A 16,988-nucleotide genomic window follows, 5' to 3' on the forward strand; every position below is an offset into this window, starting at 1 on the left:
CATTCCATCTGACATTCAGCAACCTTTAGCTAGGCTTTTTATTGTGCTGGGGACCACGAACTCAGATGGCTGCAGGAGACTGAACCCATCAGTGGAAGGGGTCAGGGCAGAGAGGTCAGTGATGATGATGATGATGATGATGATGATGATGATGAATTTATTTGTAACCTGCCTCCCCCCCCATCAGTGGTTATTTGTCAAGATGACTCTGTGGAGCCTCCACCCTCATTAGTAGTCTACCTCCAAGGACCCCCTGTAGAGAGCCACAAGAGGAGCTGGCATTCATGTCCTGCTTATGGGCTCTTCCAGAGGCATCCAGCTGACCACTGGAAGATGGAGGAGGAGGTAGACCTCAGGTCTGACCCAACAGGGCTCTTTTGTCAAGCATTTTTCAATGCAACTCTCCTCCAACCTGGTGCCTGTGCTTGCTGGGGCCGATCAAAACATCTGGAGGGCATCAGGTTGGGGGAGAGGACTGTTTTAGTGCTAATGCTGTTAGCGTGGCTGTTTGATTTAAAAAAAAATGTTTTTGAATTAGTATTCATAAAATTATGATTTTTAATGTTTATTGTTGCTCGTAAGTCATCTCACAACTTTCAAAAAAGTATGAAAATTGGGACAGGATTTTTAAAAGAGTAAAATTAACTCAATTAAGATTAACTAACTGCAACCTATTTGTGCTGCGTTAAAATTGTCATTTAAAAAAAACAACATTGACACATAATCACAGCAAGTAGTCCAGACACAATTCCGAAAAAATCCATGTTGGTATCCTGGGAATATCCTGCTTCAGCATCCCTCGGAATGGAATCCTTCTATTCTCTGCAACTGGATGGGGAGCCAGATGTCACCAAGGGCCATTTCATAAAGCAGGTACCGGTGTATTCTGCGTGGGCTCCCGGAAGCTAATTACACACACACACACACACACACACACACACACCATCAGGTGAATTTAAAGATGAGCGTCCAGAACAATGGGCACCTTCTTCACACCCATGCTGTGCTGTCCAGTGATGTACCAACAAAAATCCACCTACACACACAGCTGACAACCGTCTCCCCAAGACCCCCTTCCTCACAGAGAACATATAAACCTACGTCTGGGCTGCAGCACTTCAAACTGCAGTCAAGTGGGCACAAAATGTCCGCGAGTCTCTTCGTCTTGCGAAGCACGGCTATTAGCAGCTTAGCGGCTATTAGTGGCTTAGCAGTTATTAACGGCTTAACGGCTATTAACGGCTTAGCGGCTTTAAGAAAAAGGAAACAAACTCGCAAGAACTCGCAAGACGTTTCGTCTTGCGAAGCAAGCCCATAGGGAAATTCGTCTTGCGGAATGACTCAAAAAACGCAAAACCCTTTCGTCTAGCGAGTTTTTCGTCTTGCGAGGCATTCGTCTTGCGGGGCACCACTGTGCTTCTCCCTCGGAAAAATGTTCCTACACATAGCCTTCTGACTATGGCATGAAGTGGAGAGGTGCAGTTCAGAACACCTCTCCATCTAGTTTTTCCATGTGAAGGAAGCATGGCTGCGCACACATCTGGGAGGATTTCGTCCTGTGAGCCCCAGTGGTATATTTTGAAGTGTCCATCATGATAGAGTTCCAAGCCACACACTTCAAGGAGACTCCACAGTCCACCCCTCCAAAATGAGCCCCCAATGCAGGCAGTTGCCTTGATGCCCCCCTTATACCCATTCCAAAGACGAGCAAAGCTGAGGAGGGCATAACACCCAGTTTATTATGATCTGCATGCCTTTGCAGTGCTATGCATAGAGTCACCTGGGAGAAAGTTCCACTGAGCTTAGCGGTGTTTCCTCCGCTTTGACAAAACATCTTCAGCCAGCTGAAATGTAACTCTTGGAGAAGCCATTCTGGCAGCAGCAGAGCTGGGAAGCAGAGCTCACCCTATCAGGCCAGCTCCTTCAGGCTTCCTCTCCCCTCCACTGTTTCTTCAGGGCACCTGCTGTCCCTGAACAGTACCAGCTGGTCAGTATTGGAACAACTGTTTAGAAATCGGTGCCTGAGTTTTGATTTCCCTCTTCCCTCCCTGTCCCTTTCCCCTTGTGTGCCATGTTCTTTTTTTAATAGAGCCTAAGCCTGCAGGTAGGGACTGTCTTATTCTGATTGTTTATAAGCCACTCTGGCAGCCTTATGGGGACAAATTCGCCAAATAAATAAATAAAACAAAATATATACGCCCACTTTGATCAGAAAAACTGGCACTTTTCCAGGTGCCACAGAATACCCATTCCACATTTGTAATAATTCAATCTTTCAGTGTGGCAGCACATGCACTTTGGAACTCCCTGCCCATTGATATCAGGCAGGCAACTTCACTGTACTCTTTTTGACTCCTGCTAACAGCATTTTTGTTTAGATTAGCCTACCCAGATATTTAGAAAGTTGATGCGAAATTTAATATATTTTAAGTCTATTATTTTATCTTTCCAAAAGTCTGAAATTATTGTTAATTCTTCTTACTGGTAATTTTATTGTTCTATCGTTTTTTTGTAAACCACTTTGAGGTTGTTGGTGTTTTGTTTTTGTTTCTTTACAATCAAGCAGTGTATATATTTTATGACATAAATAAATTAAATATAGTTAAAGAGTAGGAAGCTGGCGGATTTGTATGAAATGCAATTTCATTTGTATGAAATGCAAATTTGTGGTTTGTATGAAATGCAAGACCCCCCCTTTTTTTCCTCTGAATGGGCCATTCAGCTATTGTACACACACACACACAGTTTCACTCAGGACTTAATTGCCTAATTATCATGCAGCTCATCAGACTTTGGTGACACAGTATCTTACTGCAGCTATGAAATTTCCAAGTAATCAGTCCATTAGCACCTACCTCTTATAAGAAGCTCAGGCGAGCATCAGGAATCCCATCCAAAAGTAGCAAAACAACCGAACAGCATCCTGGGCTTTTGTAAGACCCCTTAGAAGATTTCCCAGCCATCTATTCCATCAGTTACTTCTGGTGCAGTGCTGCCTCCCCCAGATCAAGATGCTTTGCTTGCATGCTATAAGCCCACAGGTCTTCAGCAGCTTTAGGCATCCAATCTGACAATAACATTCATTTATATATTGTAGCAATTGTGGATATATTCTCCACAGTGTTAAGGAAGTTCCACTGGGTGCCCTTTTCCCTCTGCAAAGTGTGAGTCCTGGAGCTGCCAAAGTAGATTTAGCTGCTGTACTACAGTACGCCGGGGCAGTTCTCAGGTTGCAATGCTATTTATGTCTGTTCAGTAATGCAGGCGCTCGTTTCAGCCCTTACGCTAAATGTGCAATCTTGTAGGGAAGAGATGACCGGAACTCCACTCAGGCCTCCTTGTCCAAGGCCTGCTCACACCTAGATATGCTACACATACATCGCTCAGACCGTTTCTTTACTGAGCTCACGTTAGTGCTGTGTGTGGACTCACAACGTTCACATGCAAAGCTAAACCGGAGCCTTTGGTTACGCAACCATGTTTCACGAAGAACAATAAGCGCATGCCTACCAGCCGGGTCCTTTGAATGGTATCTGCCTGCAATTGTGGATTCAGTTCAGTCACCTGCTGCAGACAATCACTTCCATGACACAGACAGACAGCGTGGTGTAGCGGTTAGAGTGCGGAACTAGGACTTGAGATACCAGGCTTCAAATCTCTACTCAGCCATGAAGCTCCCTGGGTGTGCCCTTGTGGGCCAGTCACTGCCTCTAAATGTAACCTACCTCACAAGTTTGCTGCAAGGATTAAATGAGGAGGAGAACCGTGTTTGCCACCTTGAAGAAAAAAATAAAATAGCACTATAGGTACTTTGGGGTGGGGGGTCAGTCTGGATGATACCTGTGGGTCATTTCCAAACTTGTGAGATTAGAATCCATGAGAGAAAACCTGCTGAACAGTTCAGACTAGTCTCTTTGGAAGACAAGGGCCTCGACCAGCCAGTTAAGTGCTCTCATCAGCTTCTCAAGGAGTGAGCTGGGCTACCGAGGGGCAACGATGTGATGGTTCTCTCCCAGGAAGAGGGAGGGCATTTTGGCCACCCCCTCCCCTGGCTGGAGGCCACACCACCCTAGGAGGGAGAGCAATAGGCCAAGGGGGCTGTGTGAGAAAGAGTTTGGCTCATGCTGGAAGGTGGAGAGCCAGAGGCTTGTCTTGCTCTGTGCTGAACCCAAGAGCTGTGACTCGGGCTTCCCAGGACAGGGCAACACCATCTGCTGGACTGTTAATGTGAAGCCAAGATCTTTCGAAGGGTTAGCGCTGTGAGCGCCTCACAGGGGTGGGGGAAATTTATTGGCCAAAGTGAATGGTTTTTGGCCTAGGGAGGAGATTGAGGTTTTGTTTATCTGCTGATTAGTGGGTGGAAGATCTGCTTTATTGTTAGAATATTGTTAATGTTTGTGACTGTTTATGGGGTTAGTGTATTGTTTCTCCGTAAGTTCTATGATACACCAAATGTTAATGTATTATATTATCCTCCCTCTTTCCTCCCTGTTATTTATGTGCATATATATTACTTTAATGAAAGTCACTTGGAAACTTTAAGGTGAAAAGCGACTTATAAGATAAATAAATAAATAAAGTGCTATTTGATTTCATTTCATCATTAAAAGGCCTTAAGTAGATGAAACTGAGAAGGGTGATTCAGGCCACGCACCTGGCCAAGCCACTGACTCTGCCCACAGCACTGGCCCCCCTGCCCCCTCCACCTGCATGGTCTTCCAATGCCCATGAATTACCTGGAGAACAGAACTTCGTACACACTGCGTGATTCATCTTCCCTGCAACCTGAACCCTGGGGGTGCCAGAAAGCCTCTACGCAGAGGGCTCCTCTCTTTCCGATACACCCGCAGAACGTGAAGATGTCACACAGCCCCCTTCACACAACTAAAATGTGTGAGGGGACCTGCTGTCATGCTGAAGGCTGGCCTAATGGCAGCTGCTGGATGAAGGCACCACAGGAACAAAAAGGAAAAAGCCCAACCAGAAAAAGCCATCCTGGTGCATTGCGTTATAGAACGTTCAGTCCTGAAATCAAAGAAAGGTGGATGGATATAGGACCAGTCAAGAAGCAGAGTCTGCCAAGGCTTGTTTCAAAAAAGGGGGGCTCCCAGAATAACTTGACTGCAGCTGGAAATAAACTTGCACGGAGACAGCCAGGAATAAATAGGATTCTGTCTGGTAGGAAAGGCATCAGCCCAGTGGAGTGAGCCTCATCCTGCATGAAGCAGCCGCCATAATAGTGGGTGGGTTGCAGAGGAGCCCTGTTTGATCACCAGGCTGGGCTACCTGCTGACCAGGTGGGACATGGCTGGCCACTCTAGGGTGGCTACATATCCTGCTTTATTGAGTACAGCCCTCTATTTGTTTTCAACACCCATTTCTAACAGTCATTTTTGGGGTGATTTTAACATTTTATTTTTTAAAATTTGTAAGCCGCCGAGAGGTTTTATTACAATCAAACAGTATATGAATTTTGTTAAATAAAAATAAAAATGTCCAAGCACAAGTCAAGATGGACTTCCCCTCCTTTGGGCCACCAACCTTTGATCTGGAGAAATTTATGCCTCTGCACATTCCTTATCACAGTCTAGCCTTTGCCAACCCAGTTGGACTACAACTCCCATCAGCTGAAGCCAACACGGCCATATGGTGCTGAGACCACCATAGCTAACAGCCACAAACCACCTGTCTAATCAAGTACCATACTACAAAATGTGGTCTTCTCAGCCTGACACAACCAGGAGGAGAACCAAAGACCGTGTGTCCTCACGGTGCTGGAGAAATGCCCAGCAAGTGAGCCTCATGAAAAATGCTTGTCAAGGCTCCCAGGCTGGCTTCTTCCTCCATCTTCTCTCTGCACAACTGCCTTTCACTTTCTGAGAACGAGGCGTGGAAGGGGCCCCCGAAGGACTGTGCCAGAAAAGAGGAAGGATGGGAGAGGACATCAGAAGGATTGCTCCCTTTGAGCCAACTTTATTGGGATGACAACAGAGGCCTAAAAGCAAAGGCCTCGTGCCAAGGAGGAGAAAAAAGATGATAAGCCAAGAGATCCGGATACAGGATGATTGAGAAACCCCACTCAGAAAGGCACAGAGACCCCACAAAGAGAAGCATGACAATCTATACCACCATCAGAAAAGTGGAAGCAGGTACTTCTTATCTACAACTACGTTATCATCTACACCCAAAGATTCTGCTTGTTTGGATCAAGGAGTAATTTGGGCAGCAAAGCTGCACTCAACCCAGCTGCCTGACCAAATCTCCGCTGGCCCCTTTCAGCTTATTTTGCATCCAAAAGTGATGTCAGCTTGGCTTACTCCAGAGAGTAAAAATTATATCACTTTAAGATCGTCTGCCAGTTTGCAATACTGTTTGCATCAGACTGTCTGGCAGCCCAGGAAACAAAGAAATTTCCCTCAAAGTGAAGATGTGACCTAAGAGCACGTAGGAAGGTGCAGTTCTTAAGTTTGCTTTTTGTTAGGAGGTTCGTCTGCATTATATCCGCAAAGCAGAAGTGCAATACAGTGGTACTTTGGGATGCGAACGGGATCCGTTCCGGAGCCCCGTTCGCATCCTGAACAGAACATAAGACATGACAGTGCATCCGCAGATCGCGTTTTGCCACTTCCACGCATGCGCATGACGGCATTTTGACTGTCTGCGCATGCACGAGCAGCGCAACCGTTACTTCCGGGTCGCCGCGGAGCACAACCCAAAAATACTTATCCTGAAGCATATTTTCCCAAGGAGCAGTGGAAAATCAACATTCGAAAAATGCAAGGAAAAGGTTTATACACACATGAAGAGTAATTACTGTATTTTTCGCTCTATAACACACACCCAACCATAACACGCATGTAGTTTTTAGAGGAGGAAAACAAGAAAAAAAATATTCTAAATGAAACAGTGGATGTATGATTTTTGTGGTTCATGCTATGGCCACAGACATGTGATCTGACAGTGAGTTTGGAGTAGCTCAATGCAAAAATCCTGAGGATCCTTTGTAACCACGTTTTAAGTGGGGAGGGAAGGAAAAGCAATCAAGGGACAAGGAGCATGCGTGGGGTGGGTGGAGAAGGATGCTGCTAATAATGAAGAAGAGGGGTATAAGGGGAGAAGGCTCCTCTCCTCTCCCGCTTTGCTCCTTTAAAGAAGCAGGCTCTCTGTCCCTCTCTCCTCCCCGCTCAGTGGCTCTTCTCCCGCTTTGCTGTTTCAAAGCAAGCCACGGAGGAGGGAAGGAAGGGGAACCATGGATCCTCTGCTCACGACTGCAGCAGATCCCCCCCCCCGCGACCCGTAGGCATCCCCTCCATAACACGCACAGACATTTCCCCTTACTTTCTAGGAGGAAAAAAGTGAGTGTTATGGTGCAAAAAATACGGTATAGACAAACACAGTTTCCTATGAGACCCAGACTTCAACTGCCCCATTCCGCCCCTTCAGGACCCATCCATGGTAAGTCCCAAAGACGAACAATGAAAACACTTGCTTAACTGTTGTAATTGTTGTAAACCATGAAGTATAGAAGAAGTATAGAAGAAGTATAGAACAGTATAGAAGAAGAAGAAGCTCCCTAAAAGCAACTTTGGGCTGGATCCAACACTTTCATTCTTTTCTAACATCATTTTCATACAATTCACGAATTTAAAGCAATGTTAGGCATTAGCCAGGCACCAGGCACATTTGTGACTGGCGCTGGTCCAACTGACATCTCCATCTGGCTGACCCCTCCAGCTTTCTTAAGCAGGTCAGCAGAAGAGCTTATTTATTGCATTTATATCCCACCTTTTTCTCCAAGGCGCACATGATTCATCCCCACCTCAGTTGAGCCCTACAATGACCCTGTGAGGCAGGTTAAGAGGCTGTGACTGGCCCAAGGTCACCCAGTGAGCTTCATGACTCTGGGTATTTGAACCATGATCTTCCAGCTCCTAGTCTGACACTCTAGCCACTACACCACACTGCCTTCCTAGAGTACTTCTGCTATGGGGCAAAATGAAGTAGTATGAATGAAGTAGAGAAATAAATATGAGGAAAGCAAAATGTCACTTAGAGAAAAGAATCTGAAATATTTCCCTGGAAGCTTGTTTTTTTTATTCTGGATTGTTTTATTTGATGTATTAACGTGTTGTAAATCACTTTGAGATTTTTTCTTCAACATATCAAGCAGCATAGAAATTAAATTAATAGTAAAAGAAATAAATGTCATTTTAAACAACAATGGGGCCTAGCCATTCTGTTGTGGTAACCTGGGTGTAAGTGCCATTTGGCAATTAATTCATTTATCTTAGTTTCTAGCACTGACTTAAAGAAAACTCCATAGTACACTTTAAAAAAATGTTTATAATTGCTGGCTTTTCTAAGTAAAGTCATTTATCATTATGTCAAATTGCCTGTGATGCTGGAAGGACTTCGTACAGATACGTGCAAAACAAAAATCTCACAAACAGATTGTTCAATGACACAATGAACAAAGAATCTCTAATTAGGCAGACACGGCTAGTTATTTGAAATATTTAGGTAAGTTGAGGGCTTCTTACATCTCCATTTCCCATTCACCTCTGCCCAGTTTTCCCCTCAGTTTTTCTTTTCTTGGAGTCTTCCCCAATCTACAAATCCTTCATTTGACCTTTATCATTCTCCTCCTTCACCCCCTTCCATAGACACCCCCCCCCACACACAAAATCAGCTGCCTTCTTTGGCCCTTGCCTGTTTTCTCCTTCCCGCTTCAAGCAGCCAAGAGGCTCAGCGCAAGAGACAGGACCCCAAAGCATCCTGGGAATTGTAGTTCATTAAGGGTGTTCAGAGGTGTTAGGAAACCCCTCTTCCCCCTCAAAGAGCTACAATCCACAAAGTTCCCAGGGAACAGGAAGTCTTACCATTCTTAATGAACTACAGTTCCCAGGGTGCCTTTTGGAGGAAGCCAGCTTCAAATGCATAGTGCAGATGGGGCCTCTGCCACCTCTGCTTGCACCTAAACAAAAGTGGAGTAGAATCTCTCTGTGACATTAACATATGAGAGTGCTGGAGGTGAAATAGTTAAACAAGTTACCCTATCAGAACCCAGGGGGTGGAGTCAGAGGGACTATAAAACCAGCTCTGGGAGGAGCGAAGGGAGGAGTGCGTTGGGTGGTTGGTTGGAGTGGGAGTGAATTGGGAGAGAGTCTGTGGGCAGGTTGAGTTAGTGTAGAGAAATAAGCTAAGTCAGGAACAGTTAGGAGCTAGGAAGACAGGAGAATATCTGAGAGGTGGTTAGGTGAGTAAGAGCAGGTAGCGGAAGTTATAGGTCTGGATAGGCACCCCATGAATGTAATTGACCGATACCATTTATGAAACCACACGCTTGTTAAACTGCAATAAATAAACAGAAGTTTATGTTCCAATTTAACCCTGACTGGACTCAGTATTGTACCAGGTAGGGCCTGGGTGGTGGCAGCAAGAAATAAAGTGGTGGCACAGGGATCAATAAACGGTGAAACATCCGGGGACCCTCTGTGATCGCCACACTCTCCAAGAAGGATCAATATCAGCCTGGCAAGAGGCCATGCCAGAGGCTCCCACACTCTACACAGACAGACTATTGTTGACGGCTGGACAATGGCGAAGACCCCTTATTGTTATCCTGACGTCAGCCCAAGTGCAGCCTTCCGGAATCCCAACAATGTGATCTTTCTTTCCCATTTCCGTAATTCCAGATGCACAGCCAAGTGTCAAAGATGGCTTTGTGCATTGTCTGTCTTTAAAAAGTAATTTTTAAAGAGGAAATTTGAGAAGAGCATTTCCGACATGCATATTTTCCTGAGAATGCAACAAAGTAGAATGGCAGTGCAGGGAAACACCATGACGCTTTTGAGTCAGACCCTGGAAGATAAGAAAAGGCCAGGCCAGGCCTATAGCCAGCAGCAGCAGGAGGAGGAGGACAAATCCTGAGCCCCCCATCCAGAATGAAGCGTGGCCTGGATCTATATAATCTATATAAATGAGCCTTCCCCAACCTGGCGCCCTCCAGATGTTGTTGAACCACAATTCCCATCTAGGCCTGGGCAATATATCACCCAGGACTGGTATGAGGGGCAGACCGTGATGACAGTTTCACTCAGCAGTATATCAATGCCAGCACCAAGGGAGAAACAAGCTGCAGCCGGGCGCTCCTTGGCAAGGCTCCGCTGTGGGCAGCTTGTTTCTCCCTTGGCGCTGGTAGCAGGACTCAGAAGGCGGCGATTTCACCAGCGATATAGCGCTGAGTGAAACCGCCATCGTCTGCCCTCATACTGGCAGAGGGAGAAAGAAGCTGGACTGGCAAGGTGCTTATACAGCTTGTTCCTCCCTCTGCCTCTTTAAACTGCTTGGCTGAGGAGCTGCCGTTGCCCTGGCCTCAGCCAAGCAGTTTTACAGAGCCCCCGACCCGCCAGTGGCTTGCATGAGCCAGGGGCAGGGTGGGGGCTCCGTCAAGGTGCTCCTTCTCCCCAGCTGAGCTGGCCCTGATCTGGCTCCTGCTTGCACACCAGCAAGATCAGGATTGGGGCAGGATCAGGATCCCCCATGTTGCTTCTGGTTCACACAAGCCGGCAGTGGACTGTGGGCTCTGTTAAGCTCCACCCTTTCTGCCAAGGCAGCTGTGGCTGAGTAAGGCCCGTGCCCCTGCCTCCAGGGCCTGGCATGGGGGTCGGGCTTAGCCAGATGGCGTAACTGCTGCACCAGCAGCGTCAGGCAGCCCTGCTTGCGGATTTTGCCCCGGGAGGGTGGGCTGAGTCTTTCCTCTCGGGGTGAATGACCCACATGGACGAAGGTGACACCTGGTCTGTCTTTGGCGAATGGGAGGGCGAGCGAGCGAGGTAGCTCACCTGCCCCCTGCGCCGGTGAAGGGAGCCTCAGGAAGGAGCCCCGACATTCTTGCTGCTCGCGAATGAGCGCCAGGAACACTGGGGTCAGGCAGGAGCCTTCTGCCCCCCAGCTGAGCAGCAGGCGGGGGCCAGCTGCATTGGCCCCAGCCCACGAGGTGCTGGGTGAAAGTGCCTCCAGCAGTGAGAGCTGAGGCAGTTTCACCCCACGCCTTGTCAGCCAATGCACCTTGTTTCAACATCGTGGTTTATCACCAAACCGCAATGTCCTACTGCCATCATCTATAAACACTGGCCATGCTGGCTGAAGCTGATGGATTCTAACTTCAGGGCTGACCCGCCCATGAGGCAGCCACCTTGGGCAGTGGAACACCAAGGGTATTCTTGGGGGTTCCCTGGAGGGTTCCCCATTTGGTGCCCCCGCCCCCTGCATATAGCCAGTCCATGACAGGCTGGATGCCAGTAGTGGGCAGGGGTGAAGCCGTTGGTGCATGGGACCAGAGTGAAAAGGGGGAATCCCCTTTTCCACTCTGCCATTAGCTTATTCCCCATACCTTTTCCCTCCCCCACCCAACAGGGAGTTGGGGGAGGGACAGCCCACCCTCGCTAGAGGTCTCAACTGACAGCTCGCAGAGGGCTTCCAATGTCAGGTGCCAACCCCTGCTGCACAACTAATTTGTTGGTGAGCAACAAAATTTCTCACCTGGCACCCCTGAAATTGGTTAGAAGGAGCAGCTGAACCTGAAGCGGAGACTTAGCCTTCAAATGCCCATGTCAGAGTTCACTGTGATCTCTCAATGGTCAAGAAAGGGATTTTGCTGCAATCTAAGAAACAGGAAGCTGAGCTAGCAAAAAACCTCTTCTTGGCTCAGTGAAGAACAGTTTTTTAAAAAAGATGCACAATTGGTCCCCCCACAAAAAAATGCGGCCGTCACCCCTTGTCAACAGTAGTCCTACATTATTCATTTCCACATGAAGAGTGGCAGCATATGAACACACAAAAATTCAGCTGTGCAATTTTGCAAAACAACAGAACTGATACAGCAAGATAAAGAAAGTTCTCTTTACTGATAGGTGTTAAACTGAACATTTAAGCTCTAAAAAAGCTGATTTAGCACCGCCTGTTACTTTTCCCTTTGAATTTTTTCCCAGCTCAGCAGATGAAAATTTCATCCATAAAAGGCAATCCAACTCATGCGTCGTCTTTGGTTCACCATTAAGGATAAAACTAACAGGCACCTCTGGGCCAATTATGTGCTTTAGTCAATGACCCAAGATGCTAACACAATCGGAGTGAGGTGAGGAAATATGAACTGATGGCACTTTGGAAAGACGCTCTTCTTGCAACCTGCAGGGGCTCGTCACGTCCAGTAAAGCATCTTAAGGAAAAACAAATCAAAACAGACCCTTGCGAATCTTCGCTTTGAGCTACATCCACTTTTCCTGAACTTCACAATTCAACTCGCTTTGAAATGAACGACTAGAAACCAAGGAAAACCACAGCATAAATCTGCTCCTAAGTCCAGTCCTGCCTGAGGCAAAAAATACCCCAAAAGGATAGAGCCCCTCCAGTTCACGTTAATTATTTAATTGTCCTATTTAAAATACATAATGAAACTCAAGGCGATTTACAAAAATGAACTTTAAAAACAAAGAGAAAACAATCTAAAACATGCAATATATATATATATCCACCCCCAAATCCACCCATCTACCCCACCTATAAAAAGGAAGTTAAGACCTAAGGGCCTCGGTGCAGAAGAATGTTTTTTCCCTGGCACCTAAAAACAGACAGTGATAAATAGGAGATGACTGAGGTGGAAGCTGACTTCCATGCCTAGCCTGGTACTAATAAATTCACCATTCTACACAATGGTCTCAACACAATGTACAACAGCAAAAGGGGGTGGGAGTTAAAAACCACAAAACCCCGATTCAGAACAGACACTCATGGCAAAGACCCATTCATCCATCTGGGAAAGCCTGTTGGAAGAAAAATGTCTGCAACTGTTTCTGGAAAGTACAGAGAGTGGGTGCCTGTTATATTTCAACAGGGAAGCTGCTCTACAGAACAGGGGCAGCCACACTAAAAGCCCTGCTCCGAGTTACTAAGGAGCAGGCGCCTGAGATCTTTAGAACTTGCAGGAGAAACTCTCCCACAGAGTGATCTCCCACTCAGTGATCTACTGAGTGCTTAAGGGATAAGTGGATCTCTCAAGTAGAGACCCTTGTATGTTAGTGTCAGAACTTGGTCCAATAGGAGACTGGCAGCCACTGCAAATCTCACAAACAAGGGATTATATGCTGAGTGTAGTTTGCTTCCCACAAGCAACCTAGCCATTGTGTTCTGCATCAGAGGCAGCCTCTAGACAAACCCCAAGGGTGGTCCCACATAGAGTGCATTGCAGTAATCCAACTGTGAGGTTACCACTGTATGGACAACTGTGGTCAAGCTATCCTGACCCAGGGACAACGCTAGCTGCCTTACCAACAGGGGTCTCTGAGCAAATGTTGGGGGTGCTCCTGGATCCATCTCTGCCAGTGGAGGTTCAGGTGTCCTTGGTGGCTAGGAGTACCCCGAACATTTGCTCAGAGATTCCTGTTCCACTTAAAGGTAAAGGGACCCCTAACAATTACCAGTAAACCCAGTCATGAACAACTCTGGGGTTGTGGCGCTCATCTCGCTTTAAAGGCCAAGGGAGCCAGTGTTTGTCCACAGACAGTTTTTCCGGGTCATGTGGCCAGCACGCAAACAGCTTCTGGCGAACCAGAGCAGCGCACGGAAACGCCGTTTACCTTCCCGCCGGAGCGGTACCTATTTATCTACTTGCACTTTGACGTGCTTTCGAACTGCTAGGTTGGCAGGAGCAGGGACTGAACAACGGGAGCTCACCCCGTCATGGGGATTCAAACCACCAACCTTTTGATCGGCAAGCCCAAGTGGCACAGTGGCTTAACCCACAGCGCCACCCGCGTCCCCCTGTTCCCCTTACAGGGCTACAATCCCCAGTGGTTCCATGGAACAGGGCCTGGCTGTTAAACCAGCCTCAGCACCCTTAACCAATTTTAGAAACTCTGATATATAAACTACCAAATGACACCTTAGACTTAGGTTACGGTTGCCATGACTGAATATCTAGACCCCGTTTTTGTTTTTGCAATGATATTTATTACTATTATTTTCTATGCTGCTTGATATTTTAAAGAAAAAAAACCTCAGAAAACATTTCAAATCTGTCTCTTAAGTGAAATTTTGCTTTTCCCATATTTATTTACCTACTTTATTTATAGAGCTGCCGCACAGCAGGAGGACTCTAGGAAGTCAGTGGGGTGTAGTGGTGAGAATGCTGGACTAGTACCTGGGAGATCAGGGTTCAAATCCCCACTGAGTCACAACCTCTTAGCCTACCTCACAAGGTTGTTGTAGGGATTAACTGAGGAGGGGGTGAACCATGGACTCCTTGGAGGAGTAAATAAGCTCTTCTGCTTACCTGCTTAAGAAGGTTGGAGGTGCCAGCCAGATGGAGATGTCAGTTGGTAACCTGTCATCCAGAGATCTCCATGTGGTCGCAACTGGACCTGCGCCAGTATCAAAACGCACCTGGCTAATTTCTAACACTGCCCTTAACAAACTATAGTTCCCAGGATTCCTTGGCGGAAGCCCTGACTGTTTGAAGTGACATGATACTGCTTTCAACGTATTGTGCCAACAAAAGCCTTAGTTGCCACAAGAAAGCAACTCTTGCAATCAAAGCAGGTTGTTCATAGAAATGTATTCGCCAGTTTGCAAAATTTAATCTGCCTTTAGACTTTAGAGAGCTTAGGCACAAATAAAGAGATTCCCCGCCTGGGCACATCCCTGTGAGCTGTAAGGGCAGCTCTGCTAGGGCTGCCATAATTCAAAACCCGAAAGTTGTTGAGCAGCCTAAGGTACACCGTCTTCATGGGTAAATGGACACATTGGCAAAGACATTGCTAAATGGCTTATGCTTCTCTGGACAGTTTAAATGCTTCACACAGGTGCTCTTTGGCAAGGACTGTTCTCTTCCCCCCTCCTGCTTCAACTGTTACAAGAAAGCACAGCTGTCCCAAACATCAGCTGCATGAAATCCATTCCAAACTGTCTCTGTTCCGGATATACAATCATCAGATTAGTTGGTCTTGGGAGGACTGTGTTTTCAGTTTTTCTGTAGCGAGAACCTTGATGTGAAACACCTGCTTGAGCCCACATTGTTACTGAATTTCTCAAGGTCCACTGGGAAATATCTCTGAACCTAAATGTCTATTCCATGGTGGTTCTGATTCTTGCATGCAGCACGCAACAGCTAATCCAAGAAAATTAAAGGAGTGTATTGAGAAGAACCCGTCAAAATGTTGCCATTGGCAAAGATTTGGGATTTCTCCTGCTCCCACTAAAACGTTAGCGCTGCTTGAAGCCAGGAGTCAGACTATTGGCCGATTTAGCTCAGGATTGTCCACACTGTCAAGGACTGAACCCGCAGGCAAAGCCAGAGGAGCTCTACCATGGAGCTGAGCTAGAAGTAAAGTAAGACTCCAGTCCTCAAGGTTTTGACTAAAGGGCTGCCTTAAAAACATACAAAGCTGATTTATACTGAGTCGGATCAACACTGTCAGGCTCTCCTCACCCAACCTAGAGATTCCATTGGGCGATGAACCTGAGACCTGCCTGCAAACCAGGCACTTGACCACTCAGCGAGTTCTTTGCTACAGCCATGGCCAGATACTTACATGCATCAGTAGGTGCATATTATTTTCACTAATAATGGAATCTGTTATATGTTAAGGATAGACAATAAAGAGTAAAGTGTTTTGAAAACTAAAGTACGGTACTAATATTTTTATTGTAAACACCAAATTACACACGTATTAACAATTTCTGCTAAAAATGTGATATTAACAATGTGTCACTTATGTGAATTGCATATTAATTCATCCTTATCAAAAAATAAATAAATTAAAAGTGTTGCCAACCTCCCCCCCCCCCCCAAGGCAACTAGACATTCTGTTTTGGTGCCCACACCCCAGGTCCTAGAAGCCATTTGGCTCCTAGCTTTTCTACCCCAGTTTCTAGCACTGCTTCCAGCAACTCCTGCAGCCGAACGTCTTGCTCTGCTTCTCTTTGAACCACATTAGTGAGGCTTGGGGGTGTGTGTCTCGTTTTCAGGGCAACCTAGGACCTCCATATACACTGGCCAGGACTGCGCCCCAGGGAGGTCACTTCAGTGCTGCTAATGCAGTGGTTTGGCTTCAACTCCAGAGGTACACTCCATTGTCTCTCGAGACAGACAGATGCCAACAACATCTATACAGTGGTACCTCGGGTTACATACGCTTCAGGTTACAGACTCCGCTAACCCAGAAATATTACCTCGGGTTAAGAACTTTGCTTCAGGATGAGAACAGAAATCGTGCAGCAGCGGCACAGCAGCAGTAGGAGGCCCCATTAGCTAAAGTGGTGCTTCAGGTTAAGAAGTTTCAGGTTAAGAACGGACCTCCAGAACGAATTAAGTTCTTAACCCGAGGTACCACTATATATCAATGGCTTTGCACCACCAGGAGCTGTCAAAACACACACAGCCTGTATGCTCAAGACATAACTCTTGAACTACACATGCTCTGCCAGAGAACTTCACATTCTCAATCTCCATATTCAATCACTGCTCCTTTTAACAACTCAGAATTTCAAGAAGCACTGCTCTATTTAATTGTTCTTCCTAGCGAGCATTTTTTTCAGAATGCATGGCATTTTCATCATAAAAGTTGCATTAAATGCAGTGTAGCATGTTTCATATATAAGTAGCGCTTACCCTTTGCAGAATCACATTCACTTAACCTGCACGAGCCGTTAGGGAAAAGCTCTCCCTCCCCATTAATAAAAGAAAGGAGTACCTTTGCAATGAAATCAAGCCTGCAGCCTGGGAATGGTCACATTAGAGGTTTTCTTGTGGCTGAAGGCAGGGGGCCCAAACAGGAGTGGCTAACCCAAAGGGTGGTTGACTCCAACTCCCATCATCCCTGACCACTGGCCATTCTGGCTGGAGGCTGATGGGAGTTGTAGTCTGTAACAATGGAAGTGCCTCAAGTCATCCCACCCCTGACAGCTAGGAGACCCCACCTTCCGCACAA

The 16,988-nt window shown here is 46.6% G+C and overlaps 1 protein-coding gene across 6 annotated transcripts in view; it reads right to left on the minus strand.

Annotated features, from left to right (window-relative positions):
* TLN2 (talin 2) overlaps positions 1–16,988 on the minus strand; it is a 176,186-nt gene that overhangs the window by 138,568 nt on the left and 20,630 nt on the right. The window contains exon 1 of one of the 6 annotated variants that reach the window (XM_080980651.1): positions 2,856–3,158. The exons of the other annotated variants lie outside the window; for them this stretch is intronic. The gene's annotated coding sequence lies outside the window, so the exon portion shown is untranslated. Of the gene's footprint in view, positions 1–2,855; positions 3,159–16,988 lie in introns of those variants that run through there. 6 annotated transcript variants of the gene reach the window in all.

This window comes from Podarcis pityusensis (genome assembly GCF_964106645.2).
Source record: "Podarcis pityusensis genome assembly, chromosome: 14".
In the NCBI taxonomy this organism is placed as follows: domain Eukaryota; kingdom Metazoa; phylum Chordata; class Lepidosauria; order Squamata; family Lacertidae; genus Podarcis; species Podarcis pityusensis.